This window comes from Eurosta solidaginis, chromosome X, assembly GCF_040869045.1.
Source record: "Eurosta solidaginis isolate ZX-2024a chromosome X, ASM4086904v1, whole genome shotgun sequence".
Classification (NCBI taxonomy): Eukaryota; Metazoa; Arthropoda; class Insecta; order Diptera; family Tephritidae; genus Eurosta; species Eurosta solidaginis.
In genome coordinates, this window is record NC_090324.1 from 188275677 (window position 1) to 188287899 (window position 12223).

The 12223-nt window shown below is 35.7% G+C and overlaps 1 pseudogene; it reads right to left on the reverse strand.

Annotated features, from left to right (window-relative positions):
* The window catches only part of LOC137235329 (Golgi-specific brefeldin A-resistance guanine nucleotide exchange factor 1-like), a 32488-nt pseudogene extending 21393 nt beyond the window's left edge, over nt 1–11095 (reverse strand).
* Between the last annotated feature and the right edge of the window lie 1128 nt (nt 11096–12223).

Here is a 12223-nt window from a genome sequence, read left to right on the forward strand (position 1 = left end):
TTAATATCGTGAGTGTCAATAAATTTTTATTTTTTTTTGTTTTTTTTTTTGTGAAAACACAATTAAAATATAATAAGTATATAATTTTTTAAAATATTTTGTTTTATGCTTGATTGTACTGGTCTGTAAATAATTAATTATTATATTAATTTGTTGTCTTCAAAGACCAAGTTTGTTATTTTTGAAAAAAAAATTTTAGTATATTTTACAAGTTATATTATATTAAATTATTATACATGGAAAACGAGTAAATTAGAAAAAACAAAGTTCACAGACCGTACAGCCGACTATTTCAAAACCCATGACGGTTTATCATCAGCGATGCGCACATTCAAGTCTTGACATTTAGCGCATCAGGCCATCAATGCACTTTGCATGCCTTTCAAAAACTGACAAAAGCGCAGAGCCGACTCAAAACGCTCATAATTCAAAATAAAACGACATCCGGTCGAACCGGATGCCATGGACAGACCGTTACAAACCAACAAATTTCAACGTGAAAGGAAGAAAAAAAAAAAAACAGCTAACCGAACGGAAAATGACTGGTTACTATTGCTGAAAACCAAAAACAAAAAAAAGGTGAAAATTAGAACAAAAAAAAGGCCGAATATACATAGGGGCGCCGCGGGAGTTGTTGCGACGCCCGGTACTGGTCCCACCGTCAAAACCATGGCCACCGATGCACCTATATCTCGGTGGCACCTTACGTGTAATACCTATGTGCCTTTTGAATGAACGGAGACATCAACATTCCCAATTTAATTACACATTTTATTCAAAATGCACCAATTCAGTGAAAACTTATTCAGTACATACATGGCAATACATGCTATATAACTAAACCTATACTAAGGCTTATTAAAAATATTATAAGGGAAACCCTAAGCAAAAGAAAAAACTAAAGGTTAGGTGTATTTCAAAATATGAAAGAGTCTGACTTAATAACATGATATTTTCAACGGTTAATACAACCCAAATATTGGTCCAAAAAAAGTGCTATACTAATTTCTAACGCTAGATTATTTGAGGTACCATCCTGACGTGTAACTGCACTCTCCATTTAAAAGTTTCCTCTACTTCATACCTATTCTATATTTATTGTATTTTATTATATTGTAGTTTATGTTTGTTGTGGAATATTTAATTTAATTTTACTGTATTCTATTTTCTTTTATTTTATTTTATTTTATTTTTATTATTATTTTAGCTGCACGTCTAGCCAAACCCCCCCCCCCCCCCCCCTATAACCGCTAGGCCAAACAAAAAAATTAAACATGGGAATTATGTGCTATTTCTGTGCTCCAACATAAGCTACGGTCTACCCAGAAAAACAAAGGTGTGGCAAGGGGAGAGCGGGGCATATAACCCCAGACGACAAAATCGAAACGGGATACGTGCAGAATTTTGTGCTATTTATGTGCTCAGTAGTTCCAAAAACGATTCGTTTTTTGACAACTTTTAATGTTTTTTTTTTTAAACATCAAAGGGGCGGGGTGGGGGGGGGGGGGGGAGGGGGTACAGCTGGACGTCTATCTGGAAACCATTGAGCACATAAATAGCACAAAATTCTGCACGTATCCCGCTTCTATTTTGTTGTCTGGGGTTATATACCCTGCTCCCCCCTTGCCGCCCCTTTGTTTTTGTTGGGTAGACCGTAGCTTATGTGGTTATGAGGGGGTGTATAGCTTGACGTCCAGCTGGACCCCCCGCTTTTGATGTGTTAAAAATAAAATTAAAAGGTGTCAAAAAAACTAATCGTTTTTGGAACTATTGAGCACATATATAGCGCAAAATTCTGCCGTATCCCGTTTCGATTTTGTCGTCTGGGGTTATATGCCCCCGCTCCCCCTTGCATCCCTTTGCTTTTCTGGGCAGACCGTAACTTATATTGGAACACATAAATACAGGGGCGTCCCGAGGGGGGCGAGTGTGGAGGGTGTCACACGCCCCAAGATTTTCCTATTCGGCATTTTGTCGGCAAAACGATGATCTAAAAGTTTCACTGCTTCTTAAAAATTTAAATTTTTTTGTGATAGATACCAAATATGTTGAAGAACTAAAATTAATTTTTAATTATTTTTACTACTCGGCAAAATGATGATCAAAAATTTTTAGTAATTCTGAAAAGATTGAAAATTTTGCGTGCTACAAAACGTGATATGTTTTGGTATTTTTTATACGTCAGTCCATTACCATCATTTAACATCACTTTACTACTCAGTTTTTAATCTAAAACCGAAAGGATTGTTTCATAAACAACACTTTGAAATGTGAAAGAAGTGCCAAACAGCCGATCAAAACACGTTAATTGAAAAATGTAAGATAAATAATTTGACCTAAAATCCAAACCGTTGAGTAGGTCAGACTTAACAGTTGTGTTTGCTGAAAGTGCGATTGTCGTGCAGTTTGCCGGTACTAGCGCAATTAAAAATTTTAATTTCATTTGAATTTCGTTTGAACTTTAAAAGCATGCTGTGATAACTTTCCGTGTTATTCTACCGAAATCGATTTAGTTATTGGTGGGAGCCATTGCGTGCGCATCGTTATTTAATATCAATTGCTGATAGCATTCAATTACTTACATTTCTCAAAATAAATTTTGGAGTGGTAAGTGCGCGCCTTACATTTATTTTTTTTTTTTTAAGTGCAGTGTTATTTTTTATATTATTTAGATAATTGTTTCAGTTAACTAGGTATAGAAAGCTTTGGTGGTTGCTATAATAAAATGAAATAGGTCAAAGTTTGCAACTATCCACATTTATGAAAAATTCTCTAAGCTTAAAAAAATATACCTTGGATTCTTAGAAAGTTTTTGAATATCAATCATTTGGTCATCGCGTTCAATTGTATTTTTTAAAACTAATTTCGGATTATTTAGTATACCTATATATGTACTTGTTTAGTTATTCGTACAAAAACAGTACTATCTAGATTTGAACAAAATATCGAAGCCGTCGAGGAAAAGAACGAAGTTGGAATGTGAAGAATGTGGAAGTCATTTTGACGATGACTATAAGACTAGACACGAAGCGGCCAAACATAATGGGAATCGCGTCAAAGTCAAACATGTAGGAGCTCCGCTAAATCCATTCGAAGCATCCAAAAGAAAGCCTCCGATTTCATCAATATGACAGTGTTCAACTTTATTGAGTGCAGATTTTGCTATGCCTGAACATCCAACGGCATCGTCTACACAAGATTTACTTCAAAATAGCTCGACTTCTGTTTCTCCTCAACATCTTTTCCTAAAGCTCCTACTGCGTTGACAGGTGCATCACCATCACAACAGTTACCAGATCAGTTAACACTAACACCTGAACCATCATCGACTTCACTATTCCCATCAAAGAAACAGACACTTGGTTTCAATTTTCCGGCAAGATTGCTGTATTTCTGAAAAATTTTGAACGAATAAGTGAGGTCTTGAGTAGAATGAAAAACGAAGCTGTGCCAATTAACAGCATTTTTTAGCAATGTAACCGACTGTTTAAAGAATATTAACAAAGAGAGTGAAAAATTGTTGAAATTGCAAAAGAAGAGGAAAACAATCTTGGGCGTAATAAATTTTTTCTGCATGTTGGTAGTGAAGCTATAGTAGACCATGACACGGGAAAAAGAACTACCAACGAACGCAAATAAGTGCTCTTGGACCATACCAGCCAAATCTTGACGTTTATCCAATCAATGCCGAAATTTCGTTGAATAAGCAATGTCGATTCAACCCTGCATGGTATTCAGAATACTCATTATTAGAGTACAGTCCATATAAAGATGCTGCATTTTGCTTTGTTGCATTTTATTTTCGGAAGGCATTGGGAGATCGCAAGCTAGTCCGGAATGGGTATCGGTAGATGTTCGTCAGTGGCATAAAATGAAGAGCCGAGGTCAAAATAAAAAGGAAAATTGGCTGAACATTTCACTTCAGACTCTCATCGAGCCGCTTTAATTGATTACTGCAATTTCATCAATGAAGGAGCCAATATCAAAATCTTAATGGACAAATCCATCAAAGAACACGCAATTCAAGAAGCACAAGAAAAAGAATACCATTTGAAAGTAGAACTTTGGGAAGGCTAGGCTTGGCTTTTCGTGGTCACGATGACACCTTGGAAAAAGGCGATGGAAATTTCCTCACAAATTGTCAAACTAGTTTCACGCCATTGCCTTTTATTGAAGAAATGGTTAGATGAAACTTCAAGAAGACCACGTCACGTGTCGTATCTTGGTCCACCCACACAAAATGAATTCATTGATTTCTTGGGGACTGAAACTCAAGAAGCATTGTAAATGAAGTCAGCAAAGCAGGTATTTTTTCTGTCATGGCTGACACTATTCAGAACCCATCTTATCAAGATCGAATTCAATATATCAACATTCGATACGTGCTTGAGATTGAGGGCGAACTTGTTCGGTTGAGCGGTTATTGAAAATGGACGTCGTCCTGACGGGAGAAGACTTGTCCAATAAAATTGTGTCGGCTCTTCAATCACTTAAAATTTCTATTAAAACATCGTTTTCCAATCGCACGACTAAGAAATTATCGGAAAAGTGTGAAAAAGAGAAAAAGAAATCTTTTATATTCCAAGGCAGGCTCATCGGACAAATACATTTGTGGAAACAGCGTGCAATGCCAGTGCGTTTACTACAGAACTTTTCAATGTTTTGGAAGCATTGTACGTTTTTTTTATGGTAGCACAAAACGTTTCAAATATTTGAGAGAATTGGAAAGGATTGAAAACTCATTGCAGTTGAAAAATTTGTTTGAAACGCGATGGACTGCTAGAGCTGAAACGGTAAAAGCCGTATAGGTTTCTTTTGAAGGTATCGTACATGTTTTAACAGATATAAAAAACGATTCGATAGTAAAACACGCACATCCGCTACAGCTCTGCTGAAAAAAATTTTAGATTTCGATTTCATTAGCTCCTTATTTTTTTTTGTAAATATATAATGTTCAAAGTCAAATATTTAACTGAGAGCTTGGAAGCTGAAGATTAGAATGTTATTGGTGCTCTGTTGTTAATTTAAAGTACATCAGCGTCATTCCAGGAAATGAATGATGAGATTCAGATCAATGCGCTGATGAATGGCTCTGTTTGCTTTACTAAACAGTTGGAAAACAGGCCAGAAGGTGATTTTTTGAAACATCGCAGAACGCGCCGTCTACCCAAGAAGTACGACGAGAGACCAGAAACAGCCCATGATTTCGATTTCTTGACATTTTACCAAAAAGAATTCAGAATTGTCCTTCAAGTTTTCGACACTGGTATTCAAAATAATATAAACGACGCTTTTCGCCATTTTTGCATGTTCAAAAGATTTTTAAAATTCCAGTTGATAAACAGAACCTAACATTTGAATCGGTCGAAGTCATTATGCAATTGGATCAAATTTTTTTTAAAGGAGATGCAGAATGTTTTGCATGCTGAACTACAAATTCTTTTAGATTCATGTCAAGAATGTGAAAACTTCAAAAATATTTCTAGTGTTAAAGTTGAAAAATGTCATTCCTTTGGCACACAAACTCATTCGTTTTGTTTGACTGCTCCTGTAACATCAGCTTCTTGTGAACGGTCATTAGTAAATTGAAGATAGTTTTGGATTATCCGCGGACAACAATGTGTTATGATCGTTTGAACTCTTTGATGCTGCTATATTCTTCGAAGGATCATTATTGAAACACCGCAAAATCCAGATCTGACGTAAACACAGCATTGGAGAATTAAATGACTAGGTGTACTTTGAGAAGTTATAAATTCTCAACATAGCGGTTGTCAGTTATTTGATTTTCAAACTACTGTACTTATTTTGCTGTTATCTTGATATTTATGTAACATAATTTCCAAATATACAAATTTTGAAATTTGCTATGTACCATAAATTTTCCTACGTTATATTAGGTTAATCAATTCTCATATAAATATTATGCAGTCGGAACCCATTTTTTATGTTTTAAAAAATATATTAGAAGTTGTCAAAAAAACGAATCGTTTTTGGAACTATTGAGCACATATAGCGCAAAATTCTGCACGTATTCCCGTTTCGATTTTGTCGTCTGGGGTTATATGCCCCATTTCTGCGCATTAGCTTCCAATACAGCAATCCGGGCAGGACGAGTCCGTTGCAACGAGACGAGACCGTAGCAGCAAGCGAAGTTAAATCCGCCTCAATACGTTTGGTAAGCTTATTCTCCACCTCAGCAAGCTGGTCCGAAACACTTTAAATTAGCGGCCACAACTGCTGTTGAACTTTCTCTTCCAGCTCCTTCAATTTGCCGAATACAGCAGCAAGAGTAACACCTTCTTCAAACTTAGCCGCTTTCGGAGAAGGAGAGCCCTGCTTGCTTAGTCGGCGCTTTACAGAGGAAGGAGCAGTATACGCCATTCTGGATTATAGATTATAGCGTACTCAGAAATTTATTCTATTTATACTTGCGAGTACTTTGTGAGATATTAAGTACACCTGGTCACCGTAATTTAAATTAGCTGCAGAAAGATGGTTCACACACAGGTGGCGCCCTGATATATTGGTCAACTTATTTGCAAACTTTTTCGCGCTAAATGTTGTTATTGCAAAAAATAGAATTTAGCACCTTTCTATATTTGCAGCAAATCCAAAAGGAGAGTGCGAATGATGAAACTGCACGATTTTTATACAAAAGTCTTTCTTTAGAAATGTTTAATGAACACTTCTACTATGAGTAATGCACTTAAAAACAATGAAGTTATTTATTAAAGTTCGTAAGCAAAAAACTTTTGAATCACGTAACCAGAGTTGCCAGATATTTTCTTATAACGCCGGATTTTTTCGCGTCTTGCACGTTTTCTTCAAGGGTTCTTTGCTCATTATTTTTATACTTTTTGTACACATACGTGTAAACTATCTTCGCTTTAAATCGATAATCACACTTAACGGGTTATTGCGTATATTTTTGTTAAAACACAATTATTTGGGCACTTTTTATCATTATATTTATATTGAGTACTGCATTCGCGACATCAGCGACCAATTTGATTTTTTTGTCCGTTGTTATCGAAAATTTCGAAAAACCGAAAAAGTGCGATAATTCATTACCAAAGACGGATAAAGCGATGAAACTTGGTAGGTGAGTTGAACTGATGACGCAGAATAGAAAATTAGTAGAATTTTGGACAATGGGCGTGGCACCGCCCACTTTTAAAAGAAGGTAATTTAAAAGTTTTGCAAGCTGTAATTTGGCGGTCGTTGAAGATATCATGATGAAATTTGCAGGAACGTTACTCCTATTACTATATATATGCCTAATAAAAATTAGCAAAATCGGAGAACGACCACGCGCACTTTTAAAAAAAAAATTGTTTAAAGTTAAATTTTAACAAAAAATTTAATATCTTTACAGTATATAAGTAAATTATGTCAACATTCAACTCCAGTAATGATATGATGCAACAAAATGCAAAAATAAAAGGAAATTTCAAAATGGGCGTGGCTCCGCCCTTTTTCATTTAATTTGTCTAGGATACTTTTAATGCCATAAGTCGAACAAAAATTTACCAATCCTTGTGAAATTTGGTAGGGGCTTAGATTCTGGGACAATAACTTATTTCTGTGAAAAAGGGCGAAATCGGTTGAAATCACCCCCAGTTTTTATACACAGTCGACCGTCTGTCCTTCCGCTCGGCCGTTAACACGATAACTTGAGCAAAAATCGATATTTCTTTACTAAACTCAGTTCACGTACTTATCTGAACTCACTTTGTATTGGTATGAAAAATGGCCGAAATCCGACTATGACCACGCCTACTTTTTCGATATCGAAAATTACCAAAAACGAAAAAAAATGCCATAATTCTATACCAAATACGAAAAAAGGGATGAAACATGGTATTTGGATTGGTTTATTGACGCAAAATATAACTTTAGAAAAAAACTTTGTAAAATGCGTGTGACACCTACCATATTAAGTAGAATGAAATGAAAAAGTTCTGCAGGGCGAAATAAAAAACCCTTGAAATCTTGGCAGGAATACTGTTCGTGGTATTATATATATAAATAAATTAGCGGTATCCAACAGATGATGTTCTGGGTCACCCTGGTCCACATTTTGGTCGATATCTGGAAAACGCCTTCACATATACAACTACCACCACTCCCTTTTAAAAGCCTCATTAATACCTTTAATTTGATACCCACCGTACAAACACATTCTATAGTCACCCTTGGTCCACCTTTATGGCGATATATCGAAAAGGCGTCCACCTATAGAACTAAGCCCCACGCCCTTTTAAAATACTCATTAACACCTTTCATTTGATACCCATATCGTACAAACATATTCTAGAGTCACCCCTGGTCCACCTTTATGGCGATATTTCGAAAAGGCGACCACCTATAGAGCTAAGGCCCACTCCCTTTTAAAACGACTCATTAACACCTTTCATTTGATACCCATATTGTACAAACGCATTCTAGAGTCACCCCTGGTCCACCTTTATGGCGATATCTCGAAAAGGCGTCCACCTATAGAACTAAGGCCAACTCCCTTTTAAAATGTTCATTAACCCCTTTCATTTGATACCCATATCGTACAAACAAATTCTAGGGTCACCCCTGGTCCACCTTTATGGCGATATCTCGAAACGGCGTCCACCCATGGACCTAAGGATCACTCCCTTTTAAAATACTCATTAACATCTTTCATTTGATACACATATCGTACAAACAAATTCTAGAGTCAAACCTGATCCACCTTTATGGCGATATCCCTAAATGGCGCCCACCTATAGAGCTATGGCCCACTCCCTCATAAAATACTCTTTAGTACCTTTCATTTGATACACATGTCATACAAACACATTCCAGGATTACCCTCGGTTCATTTTCCTACATGGTTATTTTCCCTTATGTTATCACCATAGCTCTCAACTGAGTATGTAATGTTCGGTTACACCCGAACTTAACCTTCCTTACTTGTTTTAAACTATTTTTAATTGTTTGAACACCTCGTTCCGCTAACCCATTACTATCTATTTTTGGCCACCAAACTGAACTTCTTGCATACATTTTCATTCTAACGATTCCGTCATGATTTTCATGTAGAATCTTAAGTACCTCATTTTGCAATTTTTCAGGTATTACTACTCTATCCCGGTAGTATAAACAATAATTATCACTAGATAAACTTTTGCGTATATTGAAACAACTTTTGAGATCTGGCGTAATATTTACCGGCCAATTATTTTTTACATAACTTTTAACTTTTGAAAAAACTTTGTCGTTATTAGTGTAATTTTGTATCTTATCTACACTAATGGGCAAATCTATTGCGTCTGACAAATTATGCACTGATTCTATACGTTTGTCATCATTCAATGGTAGACGTGACATAGCATCTGCTGGTGTATTATGTTTAGCAGGACGGTAATTAAATTCATAATCATATATTGATAACATAACCGCCCATCGTTGAAGCCTAGATGCCGTAATACTTGACGTGTCTTTATTTGGATTAAAAATTTGTCTTAAAGCTTCGTTTTCACCACACAACGTTAATCTGTGCCCATATATATATTTATGAAATTTTCTTAATCCAAATATAACAGCAAGAGCGTGAGTAATTACGCTCAGATGGACTTAAGTTACTTGAAGCAAATAAAACAGGTTTTCTACACCATTTACAAGATGAGCCAATACTGCCCCTACGTCATATGGACTAGCATCACATGATACAATTATTGGTTTTTGGGGATCATATAATTCCAACAGCTTATTGCTCAAAGTAATTTTTTTGACCTTATAAACCAGTTTTCTATATTTTTACTCCAACTAAACTTTACGTCTTTGCGTAACAGATCATGAAAGCTCTTTCAATTCGCTTGATAAGTTTGGAATAAAACTGCTATAATAATTTAAGATTCCTAAATACGATTGCAGCTCTGTTAAATTTTTTGGACTTGGTGCTTTAACTATTGCTTCCACTTTCTCGTTATAAGGCTCCAATCCATTTTTAGGAATTTGTGTGACCCAAATAATTAATTTCTTTCTTAAAAAATGAACATTTTTCCAAATTTATCTTTATATTGAATTGATTAAGTTTTTCAAGTACTTGCTAAAGCCGAATTTTGCATTCTTCAAACGTAGATCCTCCGATCTGAATATCGTCTAAATAACACGAAGTTCCCGGTATACCTAAAAGAACTTGATCCATTAAGGATTGAAAAATTGATGGCGCACTCCGCCACGCCAAAGGGTAATCTTGTATATTGATACAAACCCTTATGTGTATTAATTGTAACATATTTCTTTGAACTTTCCGAAATGTTTAACTGTTGATATGCTCCTGATAAATCAATGACGCAAAAATATTTACAATTTGCCAACTTAGCAAAAATATCATCAATTCTCGGTAGAGGATAATGTTGGGTCTCAACAAATCTATTAATCGCTACTTTACAGGCAATACAAATTCTAATTTTCTTACCTGGCTTGGAAACAATTACTATTGGTGAGGCTATTCACTAAAAGTTACGGGAATTAATATGCCTTCACTACATAATCTAGATAATTCCTCTTCCACTTGGTCCCTAAGTTCATACGCTTTCCCGAATATAGGTTTAGCTTCGGGTTTAAGAACAATTTCTGCACTAAACTTATCAATGCATTCATTAGGTATATTACTAAATACACGAGGAAATTTTTGTTTTATTTCTTTTAAAACATCAGACTCGCTTCTACTCACAATAGCATTAATAGAATTGAAGCTATGTCTCCATTTTGGGTATAAAACATTTAACCAATTTCTACCGAGCAGAGGTTTAAAATCTTTTTCTGATTTGATTACAATTAACTCTAATTTGTGCTGTTCACTACAGTGTGGCTTGCTTACATTTACTTAAATTTTTCCAGAACATTTGAGATAGCTACCTGTTACTGAGACAAATCTATTTGACACTTAGCTCCCCGATATAATAGTAACACAATCGCCAGTTTGGACTTCCAATTCCATATTTTTACCACCAACTATCAGCTTTACGCACTCTGGGCTGCTAGTAGAAACACCCTTTATGGCAACATTTTCCTCATTGGAAATGCTTGTAATGCTTGCAGCTTCAACCATTTCATTCACACTTTTGAGGTGAGTATTTTTCTTCTTTCCGTCCGTCCGCTTTGATAAGCAGCGATTAGCAATGTGCCCTTTTTTGTTGCACTTAAAACACACCCAATTCTTGCAAATACATTTTTCGGCATTGTGTCATGTTTTACCGCATCGACTACATACCTTGCTTTTCGTGTTTGAGTTTTCTGCTGAATGCCATTCGCTACGACCGCATGACCTACTACGACCTTGACGTACTGCACACGTCTTATTAAACTGCTCTTCTTTGGTGCTCATTTGCTTGGTCTCCCCTTCAGCCATTTCCCAATTTAAAGAAATTTCGCAGGCTTTTTAAATGTTAAACCAGATTCCTTCAGAAGCCTTGATCGTAGTTGATTGTCTTTTATACCACATACAAATTTGTCACGTAATGCCCTATCGAGGACGCCTTCAAACTTACATTTTTCCGCCATGTGTTTCAGTTTTACTATGAATTCTCTTATAGCTTTTGACCCTTGTTCCGCTTTGTAAAACTTGTACGATTCCGCTATTTCATTTACAGGAGGCTCGAAGTACTTTTTTAGCGCATCCACGAGCTGCTCGTATGTTTTACTGCTGGGATCTTCCGGGGAAAACAATTTTCTTAGTATGGAATAAGCATCTGCTCCGATGTATGTGATGAAAAACGCCACTTTCTTTGTACTTTCCACATCATTTACGATGAAAAATTGTTGAAGCCTCATCTCGTACTCTGCAAAGTCGTTTCCCATTACGTAAGGATCCATGTGGCCAATAATTTTTGTTGTTCTTATTATAACAGGTTTGACTTGCGAATTATTTGCGACTTCGTCTTCCGACATTTACTATTACGATTCTTAATTTCTTTTATTAAGAATTATTAATGTACTTTAAGTACTTAACTTTCACTGTTTTAATTTGTTAAACATTTTTTTACTTCCAATTTTTTTCGTCTCCAAAAATATTACGACCTTGAGTCGAAATGAAAGACGAACGCGCGTTTTAATTTAGCTCTTTATTCTTATGTCGCTCTATTCGAAGTGAGAAGTTCCATCTTTGCAAATATTTAAGTAATAGCACTCTTTTTATGCATACAAAGTACATACATAATAGGGCGGGTCGATTTAAAAA